The sequence below is a fragment of the Rhinopithecus roxellana genome, chromosome 14 (assembly GCF_007565055.1).
Source record: "Rhinopithecus roxellana isolate Shanxi Qingling chromosome 14, ASM756505v1, whole genome shotgun sequence".
In the NCBI taxonomy this organism is placed as follows: Eukaryota; Metazoa; Chordata; class Mammalia; order Primates; family Cercopithecidae; genus Rhinopithecus; species Rhinopithecus roxellana.
The window spans coordinates 87,179,386-87,205,735 of NC_044562.1; the positions used below are offsets into that span (position 1 = coordinate 87,179,386).

Consider the following 26,350-nt stretch of genomic DNA (forward strand, 5'->3'; position numbering starts at 1 on the left):
GGGACAGAGAATCATCAGGCTGAGGCATGTCCAAACAGCATGCCAGCCTGTGTAGATGGCTCCATGACAGTATCGCTGACGTGACCATGACAGAGAGAGCTCTGATGGCATTGTGTCACTAATGGATGTGTTTTCACTAAGCTGAAAATTCTGTGTTATTTGAAAAGAGGTTTATTTTTCCTCCCACACAAATTCTTTGACTCTCATATTAATGTCAAATATCTGTCAAGTAACACATATGGTGCTTTCTGTGCTATATTTTATTGTACTTATGTACAAAATAGTTTTTAAAAAGCGTGTTGTCTGCCTTGGACTAGATGGAAAAAAAGCAATTTAAAACAGTAGTATTCTTAAGAAACACAAATCTATAATAATATATCAAGGAATAAATGATTGCTTCATAAAAATACTAGTGTTTGTTTCATACTTTATATTTTTCAAAGTGCCTTCATGCACCTTCTTTTGAAAAAAAAATCTGATGTTAAAAATAATACATACTCTTTGGATGTCGAAACTACTGAAATGGATAAAAAATTAATTAAAAGTCAACTAAAATTTCACCTCTGAGAGATTGTCACTGTTAGCATTTGGGGTTTCCCTTTCAGATGTGCATTTGTGTGAGGTTGTGAGTGTATGTACATGTGTATATTTATGTGTTTTAAACTAGCTCTTGGTGGACCCAGGAGGTTTGTACTGAAAAATCAGCATGACATAGTCAGTAAAGAGCTTTGGAATCAGGCACTTGGAGATTTCAACCCTGGCTATACAACTTATGTAGTGATTATGAATTCCTTAACTCTCCAAACCTTAATTTCTACTTCTATAAAATGGGGATAATAATACTATATACCTAGTAAGTTTATTGTAAAAATTAATAAGATAATACAAATAAAGTACATAGTATGGTTCTTGGCCCATAGCATATGCTCAGCAAATGTGAACTATTTTTATTATGCAGGTTTTCTTTTCTGCTTTCTTCACTTAAATTCTGGAGTAAAAATTTCCTTGTCATAAAATATTATTTGAAAAATATTTAGAATGATTGCATAAATTTCAGTATATGAATATACTTTAATGTTATTCTATGGATAAACAATTTTTAATTCACTGTGATCACGAAGAACACCACAGCTAATATCCTTTACATTATGTTTTGTGAGTAGACAACAAATTCAAAATGAATTACTAATCGCATTTTATGGAGAGGCAGAAAAAACCTGACAATTCTTTAGTGTCTATTAATGTTCCAGGTTATATGCCATGTTCTTTACGACAAAATTCTCTTTGAACTTTCACAACCCCTTTGAGGTAAGTCTGTTACGCCCATTTTTCAGATGACAGAGCTCTGAGGGAAGAGAAGTCATTTGCTCAAGGTCACGGAGAGATAGTGGTGGTAGAGATGGTGTTTGAAGCCAGTGTCAGATTTCAAAGCTTGCACTTTTTCCATTCTGGCATGTAGTTCATGCCTATCTTTTTGAGGCTTGCCGAATGAATAGTTAGCATTGTGCCTTCTACAAAATGTCACTTGGTGCCACATGAAAGATAGGATACTTGGCTGGAATGCTTGACTTACTCAATATAGTACCTCTTGCGTGTGTGTATTCTTATATGTTTTGGAATCAAGCCTCATTAAAATAAGGTGTTAACTAAAGGAAATGAAGCATTGATATGATTATTTGATGAAAAGAAACCTCAAGGAAGAAAATATTTATTGAGTTGATAATATAAAACTCTTCTTTGTTTTAGTTGTACGGACTAAGCCAGAATCACTATCTCCCTAGGAATCTGGGTATTTCATGTAAGTCAGTTTAGGAATTAAGCAGTAACAACAGCCAAAGTAAATTGATGCTGTCAAAGGAATTGTACGTTTCATTACTTGTATATTAGGGGTTGAATGGAAAAAAAATACCTCTTTAGCCTTAGCTGTAAGCTGATACATCAGGAAAGTGCTGTAATAATTGCTGTAGGTATAAGTATAGATATATGAGAGATGAAGTATACTGGGATAAGCCCCCAAAGAATTATTTGGTGAACTGACAAGTTGTCTTTAAAAAGTCAGCCATTCGGAACATTTCTCTTGGCAGCTCTCAAATCTGACTTACAGTGTGTACTGTGGCAGCCAATTTTGTAGGAAAAATGCATAATTAATGTGAAGATCAAGGTACAGGTATTGCCAGTCAGTACCTAACACACAGTTTCTTAGAACAAAGGAGCAATTGAAGTTGTCTTTTAATAGGGTAATCCTGGTTTGTCATTTTGTGGGTTTCAATTCTTAGTAAAAATGGGGGAAAAACCCAGCTCTAGGAGTAATATTTCAGATCTGAGAGGTACTTTGTTGCAGAGTTTATAACCAACTGTTGTCAAGAAAGCTATCTTTGATTTTTGAGATCTTGAATTTTTATAGCCTTTGAGCTTGCTCATTTTTGTCTTAGGATTATTCTGATTTTCCTTCAGTCATTTTAGTTTTTGCAAGGGAGAAACAGTGTCACTCATGGCCCCAAGGCCAAAAAGCCTTCCAATCTCGACAGAACATGACCAGCAACTTGGCATGTTGGTACTAGCAAGTTAAATTTGAGCTTACTATGCAACTAGTGAATAGTTAGAACTGTGAACAGAGAATTAGCTATGAGATCTGCAGGTTGGATTTACAGCATGGCTCCATTGTGTGGTAGCTGTCTACCCCTGGGCAAACAACTTTCCTATCCCTGAGTGTCCTCAGCTTTCAAATGGAGATAATGACTACTACATAGTCGGAGCTCATTTGGAGGGTCAGATGTATTGAGCAAACCATTGCTTCACCCACAAGTCTCCTTATGATTTGTTTCTAAGTTATTAATTAATGACTACAGGTCATCCCCCTCAAACATGAGCCAATTTACTATTTAAAATATTTTCAAATGAAGCATGGAAATATTTGTAAGATATATATAGAAATATATGACTCCTGGGGCTAACCTCACTAGACCCTTCTAACTCTTTGCTTAGACTTTATCCAGTAATAATGAGACAGACCCTTTTTCTGCCCTGGAAACCGCTGGTGCCTAGCTTAGAGTCTCTCAGAGTTTGGATGCTCACATCCAGGGCATATTCCTCTAATGAGGGAGGGGGGCCTTTTGACTTCAATAGGTGGTTCCTTTGATCACAGTAAACACCTTTTTAGTAATAGGCATTTAGATCTATTGTGTTATTCTAAAATAGAAACAAAACTGGTATTTGATGCATATTTTACCCTTCAATAAGAAAGGCTCGAAGAAAAAGAATATAAGGTAGAAAAAATATTTCAGAAGATTGCATTACAGAAAATTATAGGCAACTCTTTTATTATTAAAGTAATCCCAGTGCTGGAGGGGAGAAGGAAAGGGAATGGGAATTTGGGAACTTTGACACTGGGTAGTGTCCGTGCAAAGCTTTTTGGAGGTCTCTCTTGGTTCTTCCCCCCCAGTGCTGGTGATGAAGTGAAGGGCTCAGAAACTGCTTCTGGGTCTGACCGCAAGAGAGTAAATCCCAACTCTGGGGCTGCTCTGACTCCCTTTTCCTGGTCTGCTGTGTTCTGGCCTCCCTGGCTTTTATGGCCTCCCAGATAGTCATGATGAGTCGCCCTTTATCTTAGTCCCTTAGGACAACAGGATTTGCTCATTGACCACCCTTGCTTGGACTATACTGTAGGACCTTGAAGGTGTTTCAGGCAATTAATGATTGAAATGTCTCTGTGGAGTTCCTGAGGGATGGAAGTGTATGAGCTAAGTGCTGGACATTTTAGACAAGCCTCTATGACTGCTTAGCAGTAGGGCGCCCACCCAAGGCCCACTGGTCCCAGGATTCTCTGAGCATGCCAGGTGGTGAGGGTCAACCTACTTGCTATTCTTATTTGGAATCAATTTCTAAATTTTATTTCTCCTTCGACACAGGAAACTATTCTGAATTTCCCTTCTTTGCTTTGGTACCAAAGCTTTCATTGAGTTCATCAGCTATTTCCTGAGTGTCTCCTCTGTACCAGGCACTGTGAGAGGAACAAAGGGGAATCAGGTCTTGAAAGGAAAGAATGTGCATGCCTTAGGTAAGAAGCAAGATATGTCTCCAGAGTTGAGAGAAGGGAGAGCTGAAGACGCAATTAATTTTTTTCTGTTGTACTTTCTATACAATAAATTGTACTACATAAAAATCTATACTAATATCCATTTGTGTGGCAAATTCCATTATAATGAAAATCTCTGTTATCCAGCAACTTAGGCAAGTATCAGTAGAACACAATTCCAATACAGCAGAAGACTTTAGAGAGCCCCTTGTAGTGAGCTGAAATGGGATTTGACCTATATATTAAGCTTTTCATGGTTTTGATATTTTTCATTTCCATGTGTCAACAAATACCTGACTTGATATTAAAGCCAGTTAAATCAATATTTCTTGCTGTAGTCAAGGTACAGCAACATATATCCAAGGGCAACATCTCCCCAACAGCCATATTTTGTTGAGTATATATATTTTATCATAAACCTAACTGATTGAACTACCTTCAGAGGAAAAGGATGAAAACATCAACATAGCTACCATAAAAAAAAAAAAAAAGAAAAGCCAGAGAATCTGTAATCTTGTACCTTACCCCTCATTTAAGCAATTCCATAATTTATCTTGCTTTCTTAATCATAAGGAATGACAACATGGAAAATATTTTTATTGTGATAGCTGTGGTTTCTTTCTCTATCCTCAAATAGAACTGCTTTAATCCTTCTCCCAAATTCCGTCCCATTCAAAGGATTTCTGAGCAGGTACATGTGAGCAAAGTGGCAGGTACAGCTGAACCCAAGAGTCTTGGACGTAGGAATCTTTTTATTTTTTTATTTTTTTAGACAGAGTCTCACTCTGTTACCCAGGCTGGAGTACAGTGGTGCCATCTTGGCTCACCGCAATCTCTGCCTCCTGTGTTCAAGTAATTCTCCTGCCTCAGCCTCCCAAGTAGTTGGGACTATAGGTGCACACCACCACGCCCAGCTAATTTTTGTATTTTTAGTAGAGATGGAGTTTCACCATGTTGGCCAGGCTGGTCTTGAACTCCTGGCTTCAACTGATCTGCCTGCCTTAGCCTCCCAAAGTGCTAGGATTTCAGGCGTGAGCCACTGCCCCTGGCCGGACTGTAGGAATCTTATAATCAAATAATGGGAAGGAGAGTGGAGTAGAATCACATTTCTATTTACTCTTTCTCTGACGTTTTAACTATTTGATGATTTCTAGAAGTCACCTATTACAAACTCAGTATTTCTATTAACAAATAGTCTGATGCATCAGTTTATAAACACCAACACATTTATTTACTATGTGTTATCAGAAAAGCCTCACCTATCTTCTGTGTGTTCGTTGTCTAGGTGAGTACTTACCATTTATTGGGCTCGTACTCTGTGCTAAGCACTTAAAATAATTCACCTTTCACAGGCAAAATGATGCTCAAGGCACATGCTATTGTTTATATTTTCCAGATAAACGTGAGACTTCAGCTGCTAAGTAACTTATCAAAGGGTACTGAGGTAGAAAGGGTATAGTCTGAGGTTTGAACCCAAGTTTGTCTGATTCCAGAGCCTTTTCACATTTTTTAGAGATGGGGTCTTGGGCTCTTCACAGATGCAATCATAGCACATAATAGCCTTGAACTCTGGACTAAAGCTATCCTCTTGCCTCAGCCTCCCAGGTAGCTGGAGCTACAAGGGCTTGCCACCATGCCTAACTCCTTTTCACTTTTTAAAGGCTGTTTTCCATAATATATTCTGAGATTGAAAAAAAAAATTCAAATTGTTAGAGTAATACGTACTCATTATAGAAAGTTTAGAAAACAGAAAATTATTAAAAAGAAGAAAAATTACCTGTAATCCTTCACCCTAGGGATTATCACTACTGAAATTTCAATCTTTTTTCTTTCTAGGCTTAAGAAAGCTATTTATACAAATAGCATTGTTCCTCAAAGTTGTCCTCTTTGAGGTTTATGCATGTATTCCAACAATGTTGCCATTGCATAAAATAATTTTGGAATCCCTTTCAGAGCCAGTTTAGGAACCAGCTTTTCTCTAGACTCCCATGCACAGGTTACTTTGGTAGAAACATAGTAAAGACAGTATATCTGCTACTTGAAAACCTATCAAAATAATGCATGATATGTTTGACCATTCCTTTTTTTTTTTTTTTCGGAGACGGAGTCTTGCTCTGTCGCCCAGGCTGGAGTGTAGTGGTACAATCTTGGCTCACTGCAACCTGCAGCCTCTGCCTCCCCAGTTCAAGCGATTCTCCTGCCTCAGCCTCCCAAGTAGCTGGTATTACAGGCGTGTGCCACCATGCCTGGCTAATTTTTTTTTTTTTTTTTTTTTTTTTTTTTTTTTTGAGTAGAGATGGGGTTTCGCCGTGTTGGCCAGGCTGGTCGTGAACGCCTGACCTCAGGTGATCCACCCGCCTTGGCCTCCCAAAGTGCTAGGATTGCAGGCTTGAGCCACCATGCCTGGCCCTGTTTGGCCATCCTGTGCCTTCTGAAATCCTATGCTGCAAATATTTAACCATCCTATTAAAAATGCCATCATTGAGCCAGGTGTGGTGGCTCACACCTGTAATCCCACCACTTTGGGAGGCTGAGGCGGGCAGATTACTTGAGGTCAGGAGTTTGAGACCAGCCTGGCCAACATGGTGAAATCCCATCTCTACTAAAAATACAAAAATTAGCCGGGTGTGGTGATGTGCACCTGTAATTCCAGCTACCTAAGAGGCTGAGGCAGGAAAATCACTTGAACTCAGGAGGCGGAGGTTGCAGTGCACCAAGATCGTACCACTGCACTCCAGTCTGGGTGACAGAGCGAGACTCCATCTCAAAAACAAAAGTTATCATTGCCCTCTCTTGAGTCGTAAATATCTTGTGCTGACTTCTAGTGTAGCAGGGGATGGAATTTACCAAAATGCTGCTTCCTTCCATGTCAAAGATTGATGGATATTTTGGGGAATGTCTAAAAGTCTTTATTAAAAATTTAATCCATAAATGTTTAATATCTCATTTGACAACTCATGTTATTTATTACTTTGTCAACACAACAGCGTTTGCCTTTTGTGGGGCATAAAGAAAATTAGAAAATTGTTTTTGTCAAAAGTGTGAAAAGTGTATTTTAAAATCAATTCCTTTTTTAATGGAAGTATTACACTCACTAAATTATTACCCTCCGAGGAGTTTTTGTGAAAGCAAATGTATCTAGGTGAGATGAACTGATCTTTATATAAAGTCAGTTGCATTTGTGTAGAAGTAAATGTTTCCCATAGAAGCAGGCACACACACACACAAGATTGCTATCAAAATAGCCATTGGTATACTTTATTGAAGTCAAGAAAGTCAAATTAAGTACCAGCTGAGTTCTTGTCACTTTGGTTTGTTGCATACAACACTACTAACTTTTAGAAAACAAATCTAACTTCTACCCAAGCATCGCATTGGTTGTCTTGTTTCTGCCTTATTTTTCATAGACATTCTTACCCTCCCCATTTGCTTAGCATGACACCCCACCCCTTCCCAGACTGCTGGGCACTTGGGGCACGTGCATCCTGGATGTTAGACTGGTGCAGATTGGGACAGACCAAGTGTGTGTAGTTGTCCTCAGGCTGCATTCTTCCCTTGTCTTCTGGTTGCTGAGATTTCATAGGATGAGAATTCTCCATGCTTATGGAGGTCATGACAAAGTGTAGGCTGTGTCCTGTGTTATATCTTTGGCACTATTCATGGTGCCTAACACTGTGTTCAGTCAATGTTTGTTGGCTAAATAAAGGGTTATGTTTTTTCAAAACTGGACTGGTAGGGAGAAAAAGTCCAAAAGAAAGTCAAAGTTGTAAAGTAGAATCTCAGGGCTTAAAGCCTTTAGGCCAATCCTCTCATTTAAAGATGAAGCCCAGAGAGATCAGCTGGCTTGGAGAAGGTCACCCAGAGAGTTGGTGCCAGAGCCAGGAACAGCATCCCGTGTCCTGAGGCTCCGTCCGCTTCTTTCCAGCGCCTCCCTCGCAGTTGTTCTCCAGTCATTTTGTGGAGGTCAATCTTCTGCGTCTCGTAGGACCAGTTAGCAGAGCATTTGAATCCCCACACAGTGCTCAGCAGAGTGTTAGAGACATAGGCATTCTTAAGAAACACGTGAAGTGATAGGTGACCGAGTGAGTGATTGATTGGTTGACTTATGACCTTGGCACCCATCTTTCCACCTGAGTGGTTACTGGTTGAATGGTGAGTTCTTTGGGATTGTGTGTACTTTATAGGATATCTTTGGGAGAGGAGAGGATTATAACAAGAAGAACAATAGCTAACATTAAATTGGACAAAATATTTTGGTGAATAGTCCAGGCTCTGGAACTTGATTTCCAGTTACATTTTCATGAGACAGGTGATTTGACCTCTCTGGTGCCTCATTTTCTAACACCTCTAAAGTGCCAGTGATACCAGGGCCTACCTCAGAGTATTGAAGAGTTAGCCTGTGTGAAGCCCTAGAACAATGCTAGACACTTCCTAAGCAGGCAATAGATGGTAGCTATTGTTGGTGTTACTGAAATGTCACTATTATATGCTAGGCAATCTGCTAAATGCATTGCATATGTTATATATCATCCAGTCCACAACTTTGTGAGGAAGATACTATTATTATCCCCATCTTATAGTTGAATAAACTGAGGCGCAGAGAGGTTACTCCACCTACCCAGAGTCACATAGCTATTAAGTCATGGGTGAGTACAAATTCCCTGTCTGCTTGACTCCAGGTCCTGTGCTTGGGTTTTGAGTATGATGGGAAATGGGTGGTGTGGCTACTAATTTGAGACCCGCCTGACTTCCCAAATTTCCATTTTTCCTAGAGCGCTTCAGAACCCAGGCTGCTTTCAGGAACATTGCTGTGGATTCCCAGGTGAGTAGAGATGGCCATTCCCTCTCTGTGACCTCCTACTGCTGCCATGGCTAGCTGTCCCTACACCTGCAGCTGACTCCTGGGAGCCTTGTCACAGCCTTTGGCAGCCTCTGCTGCCTCTCAGGGCTCAACACCAGAGTTCTCTTTTAGAGTGTGTTGACTGAAGTTACTCCTGATAGGGCAGTGGGGTCTGGTGGATGTAAGTCAGACCCCACCCACATCCCCCTTCCCCACCTGCCTTGCCACGTCTGTGGATCTTTAGAGTAGTTTCATGCATATGAAATACTTTGAAGTACCACAAAAAAATAGGGCTTTTAAAGACATTCTTGTGATTTAGAGAGTGGTGGGCTCTGGAGCCAGACTGCCTGGCTTTCCCTCCTCATAGTGATAGCCGCTTTTGCTCTTGTTGTTCTTGTTGAAGAATGAGCTCCTGTGATTGCAGAAGTCTGACTTGGAATTGACAGTGCTCAGTCTGCATTGAGTGGGAGTAGGACGCAGACTCATGAGACAGACAGCCTGGCTCTGTGTCCTGCCTCTGCTGCCTAATAATCGTGCATTCTTCGCATGTCACTTACTTTTCTGAGCCTCAGTTTCCTCTTCTCTAAGATGAGGATAATTATACCTATCTTGCAGAATTGTCAAGATGTTTTCAAGCTCATGTATGCAAGGCAAACTTACACAAAATTGATATTCAATAAAATGGTAACTGTTATTGTTAATCAGTATTGGTATTTGAATAGGGATATCAAAAGTATTTGCTGAACAGAAAGCATGTTGTTTTAGGTCCATATTTTCCCTGAAAGTATTTTTATTATTATCATTTTTAAAATTTTTCCTTCCAATGGTCTTATTTAAATTAATTTACTTAACAAGCCATATATTCCTTGTGGGAAAATCATCCTTGGTCCAGACCCTCTGTTAAATAATCATAAATTCCAAATTGAAATAGTCCAAATTAACGAGGTCTTATTGCCTCCTGGATATTTCCATTAATGTTTAATATAAACTTGATTCTTTTTCCATAAATGCAAACTTTAGTGGTAAGATGATTGTAACTTTTTGAAAAGAGCCATAAATGTTAGTGGGAGTTGGTTGTTTTCCATGAATAGAATTGAATATTTTGCTTCCTCTTATTTGAATCACAATGAAAGCACTTTCAGTTGTTCAAAGAGAATTAATATAGAAACAACTGGTTGATTTTCTGTCTCTCTGTCTCCATACACATGTCTGCATGCACAGGCGCACACACTGCTTAGTTTTCCTTTGTTTAGGCAGCTGAAGAGTTACTATGTAAATCCTGGCAGCCTTCTACCCATCAGACAAGCAAGGGCACAATCAATTCCTGTTTTCTTGAAACGTATACCAAATAATCAGAAACTCTGATTATTCTGCTGGAAGGCAACAGCTTGATGGAAAGATGTACCAATTGAAAACAATTCTGATCATATTTTTGTCAGGAGAACGAGATGCCTCCAGCTGCCTGTCACTAATCATATTAGAGGTGGAAAGCAGGAATGTTTTACCCTGCAAAAGATTACTCTAATCATGTGTTGGAACGCTACTTGTACTGGCTGCTTATCCCAGAACAGTGACATTAGACATCCTGTAACTGGTCTTGCCAGTTGGTAGTAGTCTAAACCATATGCCACATGAGCACACTTTAGGAATTTTCTAATTACAGCTCAAAGGCTTTACTTTTATCTTTTCATGCTTGTACTGCAGACATCACTGATTGAAAATGATTTCTCCCTCAGCATAATCCTATTGCCAGCAGTTATGAAAGACTAGGAAGATGGTAAATGAAGCCCACAATAACTGAAGAGGTGTCTGAATTCAATTAGGAAGAGGCCTGTCCCATGTGGACACATAAGTCATATAAATCCATTTTAATTGTGAACTGTGATACTTATCTGGTCATGTTTATTTTGGATGCGAGTGCCAAAGCTGGATTTAGACCAGAATTCCAGATCTTGAAGTTCTAATGACTAATTTGGGTATCCACCGAATCCCTTAATTCATTTCTTAATTTCTTCTCCCAGAATTAGAGAGTTGCTTGGTTGCAATCATTTTCACAAATTTCTCATAGATCAAAATAAATGTGCAGAGATGTTTTTCCCCCTAGGATTCACACATTTTGCTCTGATCTCAAGTAACTATTCTTGTTGTTATCAAAATAACAATAACAATGCTGACAATAACAACAAAACTAACATTTTGCAAGGCAGTGTAGGGAATATAGACCGAGGCTCCAGGAGGAATAATTTTGAGTCCCAACTCAGCTACTTACAGCAGTGGGACCTTGGTCAAGTTAGTCCCCCTCTCTGTGCCTCAGTTTCTTCTTGTAAAATGGGACAAATGAGAGTATTCACCTCATTGGGTTGTTTTGATGATTAAACAAGCCCATATATGTAAAGTATAGGTAGGTTGATATGTTGAAAGTGCTGGCACAATAAAAAATGTTAGTTAATTGTGTTGTTATTGGGAAGACAATGGTGGACCAGAGGCAGATTTTGCTTTATTGTCATCTAAGTATGTCCCATTTCTACAGTCCACTTGGAGAACACTTATGATGGTCTGAATTTTGAATTAATCTCTGTTATTTGTGCTTGTACTCCTTAGTTTGGCTACAGAAATATCATTTTTTGGCTTTCCAGGCTTGATCAATATTAACTTGGAACACTTTTGGTGCAAAATTACTTTAAAATTTGAATGAACATTTTGTTCTCTAATGTGTGTATGCACAATATTAGCCCTCATTAAGAGGAAAAATTTTATTATAATATGTAAAATGTGCGTGTGTGAGAGAGAGAGGGAGAGGGAAAGGGAGAGACAGAAAGGAAAAGAGAGATTTGGAAGAATCAGCTTTAATAAGTTCACTGGAAATTTTCAAGCTCTTTGTTTTTGTTTGTTTTTGTTTGTTTGTTTGTTTGTTTTTAGAGACAGGGTCTCACTCTGTCACCTGGATTGGAGCGCAGTAGCACCAACACGGCTCACTAAAGTTCAACCTCCTGGGCTAACACAATTCTCTTGCTTGAGCCTCTGGTGTAGCTGGGACCACAGGTGCATGCCGCCACAACTGGCTAATTTTTTTATTTTTTATAGAGATGGGGGTGTCTCACTTTGTTGCCCAAGCTGGTCTCAAACTGCTGGGCTTAAGTGATCCTCCCGCCTTGGCCTCCCACAGTGGTGGGATTACAGGTGTGAGCCACCATGCCTGGCCCAAACTATTTTTTAATACAGTAAAATGCATTTATTGTCATGGCTGAGATTTAGTGATTGTGTAGGAGTGAAAGTCTACTGAGAGATAAATCTAGTAATTTAATGAATTTTCTTCATAGCTTCATAAGAGTTAATTACAATTTCTTTTTTTTTTTTTTTTTTTTTTTTTTTTTTTTTTGAGACGGAGTCTCGCTCTGTCGCCCGGGCTGGAGTGCAGTGGCCGGATCTCAGCTCACTGCAAGCTCCGCCTCCCGGGTTTACGCCATTCTCCTGCCTCAGCCTCGAGTAGCTGGGACTACAGGCGCCCGCCACCTCGCCCAGCTAGTTTTTTGTATTTTTTAGTAGAGACGGGGTTTCACCGTGTTAGCCAGGATGGTCTCGATCTCCTGACCTCGTGATCCGCCCGTCTCGGCCTCCCAAAGTGCTGGGATTACAGGCTTGAGCCACCGCGCCCGGCCTACAATTTCTTAATTCATTGCCAAAAGAATGAATTGCTGGAATTCATTAGGGTTTTTTTTTTTAAACTAAGTTAACTGCCTGTGTGTGTCTGTGTGTGTGCATATGTATGTATCTATGTATTCTAGAGAAATATATACTTATATGCATCCAGAGACATGTGTAAAATATTCTGTATCACTAGGAGAATAGATGAATAAATTGTGGTGTAATTCTATGCCGCTAGACTACTATACCGCAGTAAAGAAATGAACTAGAGCTATACACAATAATGTATCCCACAGACAGCATGTTGAAAGACAGAAGATATGGGGTGGGTTTGATAGTTCATGCCTGTAATGCCAGCCCTTTGGGAGGCCAAGGCTGGGGGATTGTTTGAGCCCAGGAGTTCAAGACCAGCCTGGGCAACATGGTGAATCCCTTTTCTACAAAAAATACAAAAAAAAAAAACACCTTAGCTGGGTGTGGTGGTGTGTGCCTGTAGTCCCAGCTATTCGGGAGGCTGAGGTGGGAGGATCAGTTGAGCCCAGGAAGGGAAGGCTGCAGTGAGCCATGATCACACCACTGCACTCCAGTCTGGGTGACAGGGCAAGACCCTGTCTCAAAAAAAAAAAAAAAAAAAAAAAAAGAGAGAGAAAAGACACAAGATTACATAACAGTCTTATTAAAAAACAGACAAAACTAAACTCTTTTGCTAAGGTGTGTATATTCAAGTGACTGAAACATTAAAGAAAAGCAAGGAACTTATTACTGAAAGAATCAGATACCGAGATAGTGCTTACCTCTAAGAGAGGAGAGAGAAAGGACGTGGAGGGCTTCCAAGGGCGCTGGCAATATTGTGTGCTTTGACCGGGCTGGTAGTGATGTGGGCAAAATAAATGAATTTTTAAATCTACTTTTCTGTTAAGGAGTTATAGCAATAATTTAAAAAGTTTAGAAGATAAACAAAGTATCTCTTTGGCCTGGCTTAGTTCACACCTTGTCCTGCCTGGTTTTAGGTCTAGAGATTTCTATGATTATAACTGGCTCTTAGAAGTAAATGACTGCATCACTGCATGGGAAAGTGGTCTCCAAAGTGAGATATGCACCCCAGGGAGCACTTGAGAAGATTAATTTGGGTGAGAAAAGAAATTGATTAGGACTTGCATTTACATTCATTTTGTTATCATGAAACATTATGGTAACTGATGGCAACTGTATTGACATTGGCACTGGCCTTGAGTCCACATATCTGGTCGTTAGGTATTGCCTGGGGCATAGGCGAGGTCTCCTGAGCAAAGAATGGGAGTGCCCAGCTCAGGGGCTTCCCAGTGGCTTCTCTACTGTCCCATCTGTCTTGGTTATATTGTGAAATATATTGTGCCGGGTTAACTGGATTTACAAATTCTATATTTTAGTTTTAACAAAACCTCACAAACTAGCAGAATTTTTAAAAGATTCTGGAAAGAATTCTCGTAAGTTGAAGACAATTTTAATATTGCAAGCAAGAAAAGAATGGCAAAGCTTTGCATGAACTCTTTGTTGCCACATTGTGAGTTAATGACAGTGACCGTTGAATCAAATCTGGCAAGAAGCTGGCCACCAAAATTTTATGGTGTCTGGAAAACTAAGGTATTTATATTCACCGTGTTTAATCATGAACTTCGTCTTGTATGTATTGCCTTGAGATACTATGATTAGCAAATATTGTATCCATTCTGTCATCCTTTTTCCATGTTTTATAAGGTATACAACGTATTAATGCAATAATACATGTATATGAATTTAAAAAAAAACCAGACACATACAAAACATGTGAATTGAAAATAACTTGGATACTACTGTCATGTAGTTCAAAGGCTACTTACTGCTCATAGCTAAAATGTGTGGAAGAGTCTGCATACCACAATCACAGGCAGGTCATCATACCATTAAAAGACCTTAATTTTTTTTCTCTGGTGAACCTATTAAAGTGTATTTGATTGTATCACAGCCATTTCTAAAAAAGATGTGTACTGCTGTTCCTCATACCCAATGTGTATCTGATACATAACACTTGTTCTACCAGGACTTAAGTAATTACTTACAATATTTCAAGGATGGAAATGATTTAAATGTTCATATGTCTGAAAAGCTGATGAATAACTCCCGAAACAAGGTAAACGATTCTTTCAGTATTGCCCCTGACAAGTTCTAAATGTTAGTGTATTGTCCCCTTTGGATCATTCATTTTAAAAGCTGTGAAGAGTGTTGATTCCTTGTTTTTCAAGCACATATACATATGAAACAACCAAATTTCATATTGTTCATACTTAGTGAAATTTTCTTTCTGTTAAAAGAAAATGTCTTTCTTAGAGAAAGCAGACCGCTGAAGAGACAGATATGGTAATAACGATCATTAGTTTACTTAGCCTTGGTTTTCCACAGTGTTGAGTTATAATGTAATCTATAGTTCATCTTTTTAACCAACTCTTAATACATTATCAACCCAGTGCCTCACACTGTTTACAGGGATGATTTATTATTCGTCAGATTTTAAGTACTAATCCATGAAATGTTAAACTTCTATTGGCAGCCACTGCAGGAAGGTTTGCAGGTGTCCTGACTAATGCTTTGAAAGACGAGCATTAGCAGTAAATCACAGCATACAAAATTTTTTAATAAAGTAATGGGAAGGATTTTGCATTCTGGGTCCTCTAAGCTTTGGTATTTGGAAGTTAGTTATGTGGGAAATTAAAGGGGTAAAACATTCTCGGGCTTTAACCCTTGAACTCTGGGCCAGCCATAGTCAATAGCAAAAGCATCTTTGTAGCTTTGTTTTCCTAACCCTGAGATTTCTTGGCTATGGGAACTGACAGAGTGCCAAGTATAGGCCTAATTGCATTCCTTGTTACTGAGAAAAAAAAATCTCAAAGGAATTTTCCTTTTCTTTCAAAGGGGTACCTGGGCATTTTCTGGGATAGCAAAATTGTTTATAAGATGTTTGCAAAACGTTCTGAAAAGAGAACTTGAAGAGGGCTCTGACAGCCAGTTGAAAGGCATGTGTGGCTTACCTGGAGCAGTGGAGAGTTAGGGAGATGCAATTTAAAATGTGAGAGAGATGTGACTTTGTCCTCTAAGAGCTTGCTTGCTCCCTGATGCACAAGCTGATGGCCTCTCTTCTTTTTCTTTCTCTGTGTTCTGCTGAAAGCTTTAGCAAGATATTACATAAGATATTCAGCTAGCCCCATAATAGACTGCCAGCTGTCTAGGTTCTGCTGTGTTCACTAGTATTCCCTGTGCTGTGTCCACTGCCTAATACATAAGACATACTCAATTAGTATTTGTTGAATGAACATATATACTCAGGTATTTTCTTCTGTGATCTATATATTGGTGATTAATTTATTGAACCAGATATACTCTGAAACAAATTAACTTTTTTTGTTGTTTTTTGAGATGGGGTCTCACTCAGTTGCTCAGGCTGGAGTGTAGCAGTCCAGTCATCACTGCAGCCTCAACCTCCTGGGCTCATGTGATCCCCCCACCTCAGCCTCCAGAGTAGCTGGGAATACAGGTGTGTGCCACCACTTCTGGCTAATTTTCGTATTTTTTGTAGAAACGGCGTTTTACCATGTTGCTGAGGCTGGTATTGAACTCTTGGGCTCAAGCAATCCACCCACCTCGGCCTCCCAAAGTATTAGGGTTGCAGGTGTGAGCCACTGTGCCCAGCCCCAGATTAACTCTACTCAAGGAATCAGTAGCTAATTTTAGTAGATTGAGATCTTCTAATATATGGAGTTTATATTGTAGTGGGAAGGCCAGACAATGAGGAAACATGTAATCAAGTGAATAAACCCAATAGTTATAGCGAGTGATGAGAGCTGCAAAAAACCTGAATAAGTTGGGAGGCCGAGACGGGCGGATCACGAGGTCAGGAGATCGAGACCATCCTGGCTAACACAGTGAAACCCCGTCTCTACTAAAAAAAAAAAAATACAAAAACTAGCTGGGCGAGGTGGCGGGCGCCTGTAGTCCCAGCTACTCGGGAGGCTGAGGCAGGAGAATGGCGTAAACCCGGGAGGCGGAGCTTGCAGTGAGCTGAGATCCGGCCACTGCACTCCAGTCCGGGCGACAGAGCGAGACTCCGCCTCAAAAAAAAAAAAAAACCTGAATAAGGCAAGTGCTGTGATGTAGAGTAAGGGCTTGGAGAAACCAAAGCCTGGAACAACCTGAAAGTCCAGTGGTATAGAAGGAATTGATACAACCTTCCCAAAGGCTTAATTTACTTCAGTAGTTAGCATGTACAATGAAAAGATTCATCTTATCACAGCTTTTCTTAATGAAAATAGTTGTGCCGAGTTCTTACCATACTAAGAATGTCAGTCTACTTTATAGAATTTTGTTTTTAACACATCAGTTGGTTAGTACCAGTGCGAAGGCCAAGGGGTTACCTCTCCACTTCACTTCCCTTCTTCTCCAAGCTGCACTTCTCTCTCAAAGCCAGGCAGCTGTCTCCCAAATGTGCACTGTCAGTCGCTTAGGAAACCAGATGACCAAAAGAGGGTGGATCAGCACAAATTTCTCATCAAAGCTGAAGGAAAGAAAGAGAAAGAACCTCAAAGCCAATGCCCTGCTGACTGTGGGTCAGAAGTGTTATCTTTGTATCTCAAGGACAGAAGGCTTAATAAAGATTTGGGTACAAAGTACACATCATCCTCCAGGCATGCTGAACGATGTCAGCCAGAAAGCTGTTCCTTAGGGTTTACAATTTCCCCTTTTTCCTAAATTAAAAAATGCTAATGTGAACTGTTGACTCTCAACAACACATGTTATTATTGTATATAGGGCAAAGAGTAAATAAGACACTTGCCTCATGAAATAACAGTTCATTTTAACTCAGCAAGCTGGAAGTAATTTTAGCTTTTTTTTTTTTTTTTAATGCTTCTTTATGGAAGTAGGCCACAATCATTTTTATTCCACTATTCTTTATAACCCTATAGCATGCTTCCTGTTTATACTTTTAAGACCTGTTTTTAAAGACCCTTAAGGGATATCCTTTAATACATTCCTTTTGAAAATAATTATTCATCTATAGTACCCCCTTACAATGTCTGAAGGTTTGAAAATATAGGAACTTCTTAATGAGATGTGTTTAATGGTCTATGCAGAGTATTGAAATGTTTACACCTGGTTTAGTTAACATAAATTATATTTAATTGGTCATTCTGGAAAATAAGTAGATATTTTAGAATAGATTCAGTACCTAAAATCCACCATTTGCTTTTTATGTATAGTATCCATAGATAAATTCAATGCATGTATTTATGGATTTAAAAACATGCTTGCAATAACATAAAGTCAATTCTTAGGGACTTTTAGAAATAATGCAAGGAACATGTCTTGTCGGGGCAAGCAAAAAACATCCATGTGGGCCAGAAGATCTTTATAATTTTTTACAAAGTTTAAAGTGCAGTGCAAGTGTAATTATGTTACTGTTACTTTTTAACGTTTGTGGCATGAAAAACTTCTGGGTTGAATGACAGTCCATAATTTTGTGTTCAAATGCCGATTATGTTCCTGTTTAGAGTGAGATTTCCTTTTTCACATGCAACCCGTGTGTCGGGGGTGCCCTGAGTTCCTTAGATGAGATCGTTCACACTGCAGTTGACTTTTCAACTCTCCAGATGACACTTGTGCCTCCACGTGATCCTTCACCTGATGCGTTAGCTGGAAGTCTCACTTATAGAAAGAAACCTCGACCCACATCACATCTGCAATCTAAGAGCCTCACTGTGGCCATCTCCCCAGTTTTGCCCACGCATTAGAAAAGGGCTGAGCAATCGCTCATCTTTGGTATTGGGTGGCCTCTCTTATGGTCCTGTGACATACGCTGTGCTCGCAGAGTTTCTCTGCCCTGCACTCTTTACTCTTGCTGCTTTGGTGTCTTCTTGTGGCTGGTATGTGTTTTGTAGTTATTCTGGCCACCAGCAGTTTTTTCTGCAAATCCTCTGTCCTGCTGGGTGTCTCTATTCCTTCCTATTCCCCCAACAACACATTCTCTGCACTTCAGCTTCTTTTTTTTGCCCTCAGTGCTACAAGAAACCAGAAACAAGAAAGCGTGTCTTGGTAATATTCCTCTGCTGATTTTCCACTGCCCTCTTCCCTGGGTGAAATTGCTCTTTTCCACAGCACTCTAGTGTTGCCAGCTGCATCTTTGTTCTCTGCTCTTTCAGAGTACTCACATGGAGGGGGTGCAGCGGGAGGTGGGGAGGGCTGTGGGGAGGCATGGCCCTTTCTGCTCAGAGTGGTCCTCCAGAGAAGTGCCGCATTGTCCGGATTGAGGACCTGACCATGGGAAACAGACTTCCTGACAGTCACCATGGGTTACACAAATATTACTTCCATTTAGCTTGACCTTTCATTGTGCTCGAAAAATAACTGAAAATACTTAAATCATGTATAGTATTTTTCTGGAAACAAAAATAAATGGGGTTCTTTTCAGAAGGCACACTTGAACTTTTGCCCTTGCTTTTCCTTTTTGAGCCATTTTATCCAATTCAATGTTTTCTTTTATCATGCGTTTTCCTTTTGTGAGAAATAGTCAGCTAATGTCTCTGCTGATAAAATTATGAATCACAGAAGCAATGTAACTGTTAAAGATAAGGATAGCTCTTATGGCCCTAAAGTACTTAGTTCTGGGAATTCAGTTTTGCTAATATTTCTTAAGTGCTTACTCTGTATGTGCACATATGTGTCACTGGCAGACCGACTTCTTAATTCTAAAACTGCTTTAATGCATTATCCCAACCAATTCTCACAACGGCCCTGCGAGGTGGCTAATATTATCATTTATGTGTGTTTTATGGATGAACACACGGAGGCACAGTAAAGCTAGGTAATTTCCTCAAGGTCACACAATTAACCCTGGGCAGGGCCTGGATTTGAACCTAGGCAGTCTGACTTCAGCACCTATGTTCTTAACCACTGAACTAAACTCAGTGACTCAGGTACGTCATAGAACCTCTGAGAACCTAAGTTTCCTCATCTCCAAAATGGGAATAGTAACACTTACCTTACTAAATTGTGAGGATCAAGTAAAATAATTACTTGAGAGGATGCACTTAATTGTGATGTGCTCAAGCATAAGGTTGAAGTCTGGGGGAAATGTTGATATGGTGTTTTCTGTTAGGAGTCTCATTGGTGAATTTGTCCTTTGCTGCTTGGATATTCTGCTGGTTCAGATGAAAAACTGTGTTTTTCTTAAGGCTGTTTTGAAACCACAGGAAGACCTCAGGTTTCACAATGAAAGTGATTTTTTCTTTCCAAAACGGTGGCATTTGGAAGCGTTTAGAGGATAGGCAAAATTAACCATAATTTTTAAATTTATTTTTATGTATGTATGTGTGTGTGTGTGTATGTATGTATGTATGTATGTATGTATGTATGTATGTATTTATTTATTTATTTTGAGACAGAGTCTCACTCTGTCACCCAGGCTGGAGTGCAGTGGTATGATCTCAGCTCACTGCAAGCTCCACCTCCCGGGTTCAAGTAATTCTCCTGCCTCAGCCTCCCGAGTAGCTAGGACTACAGGCACCTGCCACCATGCTTGGCTAATTTTTTGCATTTTTAGTAGAGACGGGGTTTCACTGTGTTAGCCAGGATGGTCTTGATCTCCTGATCAAGATCCGCCTGCCTCAGCCTCCCAAAGTGCTGAGATTACAGGCGTGAGCCACCGTGCCCGGACAACTGTAACATTTTTAATATGCCAAGTAAGTTCAATATCTGTTTTCCATTTACTCTAATCTCCCTTTAATATAGCACTTGACACTCCCTCCCTTTTTTCTGAATCATGCAAAGTAAGTTTTCTTTCCAGTGTCTATCCACCATGTACCATGGACTTATCACTAACTATCACTCAATGTGTAATACTGCACCTGGGACCATGTCTTGTACTGCCAGCACAGGGCCCTGAAACGCAAGAGATACTGGGCAAGGTGTAGGCCAATGGAAGACAGATGGAAAACAATTCCAAAGATAAAGACTTAGAAAGGCTGCAGACCAAAATGACTGTGCTTCAAAATGTGGGACAGGAGACCAGAGCTGCAGAAGAGTCCGCTGAGTGGTATTGGAAGAGGACCTGGAAAGAAAATGGAAGAGGACGCTGAGAAAGACAAGCTTAACAGGAGACTGGTTGTTCTCTTGCAGCTGCTTTACAGGGGAGTGAAGCCTTCCTCTTCCGTCTGATGCTGGGCCTGCCTTCCCTGCTGTGCAGCTCCTCTGTGTCTCTGGGTCTGGTACCTTCATTTCTCATTATGTTCACACAAGTCAGGATGTTGGGGGGCTGAGCCCTTACAGTCCCATGGGGGAAGTGAAGAGCCAAAGGCCTGACTTTCTGTGATTCTTTGGAGGTTTTATGCACCCTAGAAATTTGAGTTTTTCCTGGTGTTTTCTGGGACTGGTATTGCATACCCAGGGTCACCCTGTTTGGGGGCTCTTCCAAGGAGAGTTTGTGATCATGGTGAGTTATATTTTCCTCCTTTCTGGATAAGAACAATATCCTTGCCATTCAGTCTCCAAATATAGCAGTTATGATAGAAGAATATCCTTATTTTAGGAAAGAAGTTGGCAGTCTCAATGAGGCAGAAATGTCCAATTTAGAAAACACATCTAAAAGGAAAAGCTGCTGTAAGTCCTTTTTGGAATCAGGTGGAATATAAATGAATAAATAAAAAAATTTCAAATAAAATGTGAAAACATTTCAAATAAAATTTCAATAAAATATATTTTTCTTTCTCTCTTTAAGGTACGTGTTGATTTTGCCTAAACTTCAAATGTAATTTTTTTGTCACTTCATTAAAATGTCAGACTTCAAACTGATCTGGCATCTAATTGGGAGAATAACTTGGATGGAGATTTTTAGCTGGTGCATGTAATCAGCACTACAATAATATTGTCAGGGACTGACCATTTAGAATGTTTTTAAGAATGTTGGTAAGTGTATAAGAAGAGTACTTAACACAGGGGAGGGAGAAAAGGCATCAGGTCCCAAAGAAAGAGTCAAAATGGAATGTATGTCAGTCTTGGCTGGAAGTATATAAATAGGGAGTATGTAATATAAATCACCTAATTGATTAAGGTGTCTGTAGTAAACATTCTAGGCTTAGTACCTGGAAGATGACATAATCTGTAAAACAAACCCCCACGACATGAGTTTACCTATGTAACAAACCTGGACATGTACCCTCAAATCTAAAATTAAAAAAAAAAAACCTCTATGGATTCTTTCCTGCTTATTATGAAAGCAGTGTATGTTCAGAGTAGGAAAATTAGAAGACATAGACAAAATAGAAGAATGCCCCAAATCTTCCCACCCAGAGAACCACTTTAAAAACTCTTAAATACATTTCCAGAATATTTGTCAGAATTATGGATACAAGCACATCTATCATACTTTACCAACCCAAGGGTGCCTGTTTAGTTTCTCTTCATGTAGTACTAAGCTGATCATAACACTTGATAGGCAAGTAACTCAAGTAAATTGAAGTATATGATGCCCTTTCTAGAGGGCAGTTTGTCACTATGTTTGTTTTTAATCCTTTAAAATATATTTACTGTTTTATTTCTAGGAATTTGTGCTAGGGAAATAATTAAAGATATGTGGAAAGGTTTTAGCCACCAAGATGTTCATTACATCATTGTTTATAATATGGTAAACAGGAAATTGCTTCAATTACAAATTAAATATATTCTATATATGATGTCACAGTCATACAATAAAATACTGTTCAGCCACAGTAGATGCTGTTGTTGATAAATATTGATAATGAAAAGATGTTTATGATACATTGTTAGGTAATAAAATGTCAACAAAAGCCAAGTATGCAATGTGATCATATTTTGGTTAATATATGTATGTATTCTTAGAAAATATTCTGGAAATGTATTTAAGAGTTTTTAAAGTGGTTCTCTGGGTGGGAAGATTTGGGGCATTCTTCTATTTTATCTATGTCTTCTAATTTTCCTACTCTGAACATACACTGCTTTCATAATAAGCAGGAAAGAATCCATAGAGGTTTTTTTTTTTTTTTAATTTTAGATTTGAGGGTACATGTCCAGGTTTGTTGCACAGGTAAACTCATGTCGTGGGAGTTTGTTTTACAGATTATGTCATCTTCCAGGTACTAAGCCTAGTACTCATTAGTTATTTTTTCTGATCCTTTCCCTCCTTCCACCCTCTACACTCAAGTAGGCCCCAGTGTCTGTTGTTCTCTCTTTGTGTCCATGACTTCTCATAATTTAGCTCCCACTTACAAGTGAGAACATGCAATATTTTTATTTTTCTGTTCCTATGTTTGTTTGCTAAGGATAATGGCCTCTAGCTCCATCCACATTTACACAAAAGATGATTTTGTTCTTTTTTATGGCTGCATAGTATTCCATGGTGTATATGTACCACATTGTCATTATCAAGTCTGTCATTGATGGGCATTTAGGCTGATTCCATGTCTTTGCTATTGTGAATAGTGCTGCAGTGAACAATTGTGTGCATGTCTTTATGGTAGAATGATTTATATTCCTTTGAGTATATATCCTGTAATAGGGTTGCTCGGTCAAATGGTAGTTCTGTTTTTAGCTCTTTGAGGAATTGCACACTGCTTTCCACAATGGTTGAACTCATTTACACTCCCACCAACAGTGTATACATGTTCTTTTTCTCTGCAACTTTGCCAGGATCTGTTATTCTGTTATTTTTTGACTTTTTAGTAATAGCCATTCTGACTGATGTGAGATGGTATCTCATTGTGGTTTTGATTTGCATTTCTGTAATAACCAGTGATATCGAGCTTTTTTTATATACTTTTTGTTGGCACGTGTGTCTCCTTTTGAGAAATGTCTGTTCATATCCTTTGCCCACTTTTTGATGCGGCTGTTTGTTTTTTTCTTGTAAATTTGTTTAAGTACCATATAGATGCTGGATACTAGACCTTTGTCAGATGCATAGTTTGCAAATATTTTCTCCCATTCTTTAGGTTGTCTGTTTGCTCTGTTGATTGATGGTTTCTTTTGCTGTGCAGAAACTCTTCAGTTTAATTAGATCCCATTTGTCAGTTTTTGCTTTTGTTGCGATTGCTTTTGGCATCTTCATCATGAAATCTTTGCCCATCCCTATGTCCATAAGAGGATTGCCTAGGTTGTCTTTCAGGACTTTTTATAGTTTTGGGTTTTACAATTAAGTCTAATCCATCTTGAGTTGATTTTTATATATGGTGTAAGAAAGTGGTCCAGTTTCGATCTTCTGCGTATGGCTAGCCAGTTATTCCAGCAACAAAGGTTATTTTAATTGAGAAAAGGAAAATATTTAGGTCAAACCTTATGAAAGTGACTGACTCTGGATGACTGAGAGACTTCATATGAGGCTTTTGGCTGTATTTGTTTGTAAACATATTTCAGCTGAACATGTGTGCTGTGATTTTGAGAACACTAACTACTCTTTAGTCCATTTGATTTAGCAGAGATTATTAGCTTTCTTCCTAGACTGCCCTGCAAAATGAAGGAACTCAATTTATTAGGCCAGTTCTGGGGTTTCTTCCTACTCCCAAATCCCAGGTCTACACTTTCTAGGTTTACCCAGAGAAACTGCTGAGTGGGGATTCCCTGCATTTCTCCTATTTACTAGCTGCCAAGTGATGATAATGTATTATTAAGAAGGATTCATTGTATCATTTGTAGTACAGTCAAAGTAACCTACTCTGAAATACTGTCCTTGATCTTTTGCTCCTTTGAAGAAAGACCTTCAGAAGACCTAGTTTTTGTATCACTTGTTGATTACTCTAGTTTTTAACTTTTTTGGAGCGCTTAAGGTGAGGGTTACATAGCTGAGAGCTGCTCAGTGTTTCAGGAGAACTTCAGCTGTAGGTGGGAAGCAGTTGAAGCAAACTGTAACAAAGAAATCACTTCCATCAGAAAATAAAATTCCCACCAGCTGTTAAACCCCTGACAACCTCTCAGCCTCTTCCTTTTGTATCCAGGAGGCCTCTGTCTGTCTGCAAACCCTGAACCTGGTTTAGTTCAGTGAGGCAAGATGTCGTATATTTTTCCTCGTTAATCACCCTTGGCAGATGTCATAGTATTACCACTCTCTCCTTCCTTTAAAAATATAATTTCAGAATGACTTCACAATAAATGTAGAGGTAAATTAGCAGTAACATCTGGCAGACTGACTTCCTAATTCCATGACTTCTGAATGGATGTTAGTGGAAAGAGTATTACAGCTCCACGAGTTAGGAAACCTGTATTTTGATCCTGGCTTTGCTGTGAACTTCTTGGGGAATATTAGAAAGATGATCTAGTTTTTTTAGGTCCAAGTTTTTCTCCTCAGGAAAGTGAAAGAGTTGAATGTGGTTGTTTTCAACCTTCCTCTCAGTTCTGAAGTTGTGTGACTATGATCTATAAAGGTCATTTATTGTTGCCTTCATAACTCAAGACCAAAGGCAGAGTGTCTGTTAACACTCCATTTCTGTGACTCCCCTGCCACTTATTTCTCTTGGTCCAAAAAACCATTTTTTTTGTTTATCTTCCTTTTCTCATAAAACACTAAATAATTTCAGAGAGAATCTCATTTTGGCATTCTTTATATCCTCTAACATATGATATGTCTTTGCGACTACTGAAAAAAATTCTTAAAAGCAGCTACTTCCATTATTCTCTAGTTTTTAAAGCTATCCCTGGAGAACTAAATGTCAATTCAAAGATTCCTACATTTGTTATCATTTCTAACCAAACCTGTAGAAGTCTAAGGCATAATTTGAAACTGAAGGATTCTTGCCTGGAGACAGTGGGCTCATAAATATGTAGCTTGATTTTTTCCTATAATATAAGAAGAAACTAGGATTTTTAACAACATTTTTTTCAGTATCTAAGTTGAATATGCAAAATTGGGTTGATGTACATGCTTGTAGATTCTGCATTTTTAATTGTAGTTACATTATTTTTCAATTGAATAATAATTTTCAATGAAGCTACTGCAAAATAACAGGTTGTTGCCTAATGAAAGATTTTACAAACCAAAGACTCATGTGTTTTAATTCCATCTCTAATTTAGACTCTGAAATATGCCATTCTTCCTTTATATGTGTCAGATAATTGTCTGTTTTCTATGCTGAGCATGGAAAATGCAACCCAAGTGGGCCACAGAAGAGGTCACTAATTTCCTACCCAGCACCCATTCTTTTCTTCTTCCTTAATAACACACTCTGATTTTATTCAAAGGGATAATGTCCCCAGCTAAAAGACGGCATTTCGTAGCCTCATTCGCAGTGAGGGGTAGCTAACACAGAGATCACTAGGTGGGAGTTCCAGGAAACGTTTTCAGTGGGAGTTGACTGCCCTGTACATGTCTTGACTCTGCTTCTTCTGGCTCCTTTCTGAGCTCCACCTGGTCACAGGATGGTCAAGTCAACTTTAGTCTCATCATCCTCTTCATTCAAGCCCAGCAAAAAAGTCCAGTTTCCTAACAGCTTAAACAAAGCCCTCGGTTTGCATGTCCTTGGCCTCATTGCCCATTTTGAGCTGCCTTGAACCCATAACTGAGACAAATAGAATACAATGTGCAGATGGGTCCATCCTGGTCATATAACAACCCCAGAGCTCAGATTGGTGGCAGCTTCACTGGGTCCCCTGAAGCAAAGTAGGGCTAGGAGAAGTGGGAATGGATGGATACTGAATGATCGTACTACAGATGTCCACTCCACCAAGTTTGCCAGTTTCTTCTCTGAGTTATTAGTCTCTGATGATCTAGTAAACTGATTGCTTGG

The 26,350-nt window shown here is 39.2% G+C and overlaps 1 protein-coding gene across 5 annotated transcripts in view; it reads left to right on the top strand.

The window, feature by feature from the left end:
* SPATS2L (spermatogenesis associated serine rich 2 like) overlaps positions 1-26,350 on the top strand; it is a 178,365-nt gene that overhangs the window by 14,487 nt on the left and 137,528 nt on the right. For all 5 annotated transcript variants that reach the window (XM_030916328.1, XM_010373603.2, XM_010373613.2 and 2 more), the window contains exon 2: positions 8,848-8,897. The gene's annotated coding sequence lies outside the window, so the exon portion shown is untranslated. The remainder of the gene's footprint in view (positions 1-8,847; positions 8,898-26,350) is intronic.